The sequence below is a fragment of the Octodon degus genome, unplaced genomic scaffold (assembly GCF_000260255.1).
Source record: "Octodon degus isolate 3935 unplaced genomic scaffold, OctDeg1.0 scaffold00092, whole genome shotgun sequence".
In the NCBI taxonomy this organism is placed as follows: Eukaryota; Metazoa; Chordata; class Mammalia; order Rodentia; family Octodontidae; genus Octodon; species Octodon degus.
In genome coordinates, this window is record NW_004524668.1 from 9460609 (window position 1) to 9463632 (window position 3024).

Sequence of the window (3024 nt, forward strand, 5' to 3'; positions counted from 1 at the left end):
TAGTGATCCTCCTGTTTTTAGCCTCCCCAGTGCTGGGATTACAGGTGTGCGCCACCATGCCAGGACTCGGTGGCCGGCTCAGCATGCCTGGGGACAGGGCTGGTGCAGCATGTGGTGCCGGGGATCGAACCACAGTCTCTGCGCTTGCCTATGCAGGTGCTTAGTCTGCTGAGCTATCTCGCTGGCTGTCTCAGTTACTCTTCTTTCATTGTTGGGACAAATACCTGACACCCAAAATGAAGGAAGGAAAGGTTTATTTAGCTCATAGCTACTGGAGGCTTCAGTCCATACTCAGCTGGCTCCAAGGCAGAGCGGCGCAGGGCAGAGAGCAACTTTTCATGGCCATGGTGGTGAAAAGAGCAAAATGGAGGAGTAGCAGCAACAGAGAGGAAATCTTCTCCCTTAAACTGCATTCAGGCTACCCGCCCCTGGCTGGGGTAAGTACTCACACCCATATTCCCAGCAGTACTAAGACCCATAATCCTAGTAGATCTTGAGTTAATCTCAAACTCTAGAAATCCCCGCTCCATGACTGCATGAGGTTTGCGGGGACAACGAGGCACAAACCATAATGCTGGCCCAAGTCCACTTTTTTTTTTTTTTTGCAAGCTTTAATCAACAAGATGTTGGGGGCCAGGGAGGTGGCTCAGTAGAATAAGCGCTTGCCTGGCAAGCACAAGGGCCTGAGTTCAACCCCTGGTTCAAAAAACAAAACAAAACAAAACAAAACAAAACAAAAAACCAAAAAAACCAAGATGCAATTCACCATGATGGCAAGTTCTTCTTGCCTATTTTAGCTTGTGAAGAATTATTCGTTTTAGTTGTGATTATTCTGACAGATATAGTAAGCAAAAACTGGAGAAAACCTGGGGTCATTTGCATGTGCTTCTCCCTCTCTGAGCAGCCCTCTCACAGAGCTCCCTGATATTTGGATTTGCTCTGAAAATAGTCTGTTTTCTCATCCACAATGTCTCATCCTGAAGCACAGATAATTCAAGTTGAGAGACGCCGTGTACTGCCCACTCCCGTGCTCAGGGTCTTTATAGACCTTTTCCGTTTAGAATTCTAAAAACCTGCAATCCAGAAACCCATTTTAACCCTTTGTTCGGTTATGTTGTCAAAAGCGCCATTCATTCTTGTCCTCACCACGTAGAAAACAACGGAACTTTCCGCCATGAGGGCAACGTCCTGGCTCTACCCTGTCCAGTAGGCTGGCCATTCACCCCACACAGCTATCCAATTCTTAGGCTGTGGCCATGCCGTATTTACTATTATTTACTAGAGTTTTTTTTTGGGGGGGGGTGTTGGTAGTGGAAATTGAACCCAGGGCCTTTGCACAGGGATACATCTCCTATCCCCTTTTATTTTTAAAATTTTGATTTTATTGTAAATGTGACTATTTTTATAATCTAGCTGAGTCTTTCAGTTGATCGGACTTGGATCCAACTTAGGAGCCCCTGCCTCAGTTTCCCAGAGTGCAGGGAGTAGACAGGTGCACCACCAAGCCCAGCTATTTTTATTTCCTTTTATTTAATAGCTCAAACAAACAAACGAACAAAAAATAAAAATAGCTCAGTGCGACTCGAGTCCACTGTGCTGGGCGGGACAAGTCTGTCGTACCTAAGTAGGGTTCTCCCCCCTCATAATGGGGAGGAAAATGAACATAAACGTGAAACCTACTAGGATCTGGAGGTGGGGGTTGGTCTCACTAAGAAGAAAGCCAGGAACAGCTTTGGGAGGCAGTCTGGAGTAGTGGTTGAGCACGGGAACCTCGGAGTCAGCTCTAGATTCAAGTCCTGCCCTTCCCTATCTACTTTATTTGCTCGAACCACCTGACCTACTTTACCTGCTTGAACAAAGGTGACAGCCTTTCGGGCTAGTCGAGGTAACACCAGCCTTGACCACACGGGGGCGCTGTGGGGAGCAGGCAGGAACCCCAGGAGAGAGCCCCTAGGTCCCCAGGGCCCCGCCTACCTTGCTCTTCTCCCGCAGAATCCTGGAGGTGGCGCTCTGCTCCGAACAGCTCTTCTTCAGCGCCTCCCTGAGCTTCTTCATTTCTTTCTCCATATCTTGGATTTGCTGAAAGAGTTCCAGCCACCGTGAAGTCAGTCTCCCTGGGGCACAGCAGGCGCGGAGAAGGCCAGGGTCCTTGGGGCCCACTCTCCCTGGCCAGATGGGGGAAACTGAGTCTTGCTTAGTTCCTTCCCCTCTGCAGGCAAAGCGGATGCCTCTGCTCTTGGTTTGCCGTGTATTTTTGAGATTAACTGAAATAAAGGCCAATTACGTGGGAAAATGAAAATTTTCTTTTTTCTATGGAGGCAGAGAGCAGAGCTGTCCGGGCATGAGAAGCGAGACCTCCTCCTTGCACCCAGGGCGTGGTACTTCCCAAGAAGTGGCAAAGCACAAGTGAAGATGCCTGTGCGCGTGTGAAGGGGCTGGGCAGCGGAAGGAACCAGCATTATATTTTAGTTTTCATTTTATTCTTATTCTTAATTATTTAATTAAATTTTTTTGAGACAGGGTTTCTCTGGGGTGTCCAGGCTATGCGTGATCTCACTATGGAGCCCAGGCTGGTCTTGTACTCCTGGCGATCCTCCTGCCTCGGCCTCCCGGGGGATGGGATCACAGGTGTGCACTACCACACCTGGCTCCAACACTTCAGTAAAGGTCATGGCTTCATTGTGTTCATGGTCGCCTTTGGCATAAGGTGAATAATAACTGGGCTTTGCGTTTATGAGTTGGTGTGATGGTGTGGGCGGGCCAGCCCAAGTCCTTGAGGAAGTCTGTGTCTGCAGCATGCCTGGGGCTCTGCTCACACAGATGGGGGGACGGAAGGCTGGGGAGCCCAGGACCAAGGGCCTTCCGGAAGCTGGCACTTCTGTCCCCATCTCTCTTTTCCTGTCCTTACCTGGCCCTGGGGGAAGCCATGAGGGAGACAGAGACCCTGAGTAGGGCAGGGTGCATCACACGTGTCTGTTGGGGTAGAAAAGGCAGTGGCCTCAGGATCATAAATCTACGTTCAAG

General features: G+C 49.6%; 1 protein-coding gene across 1 annotated transcript in view; it reads right to left on the reverse strand.

Moving 5' to 3' along the window:
• LOC111818461 (forkhead-associated domain-containing protein 1-like) overlaps positions 1 to 3024 on the reverse strand; it is a 125727-nt gene that overhangs the window by 14701 nt on the left and 108002 nt on the right. The gene's annotated exons all lie outside the window — the stretch shown is intronic.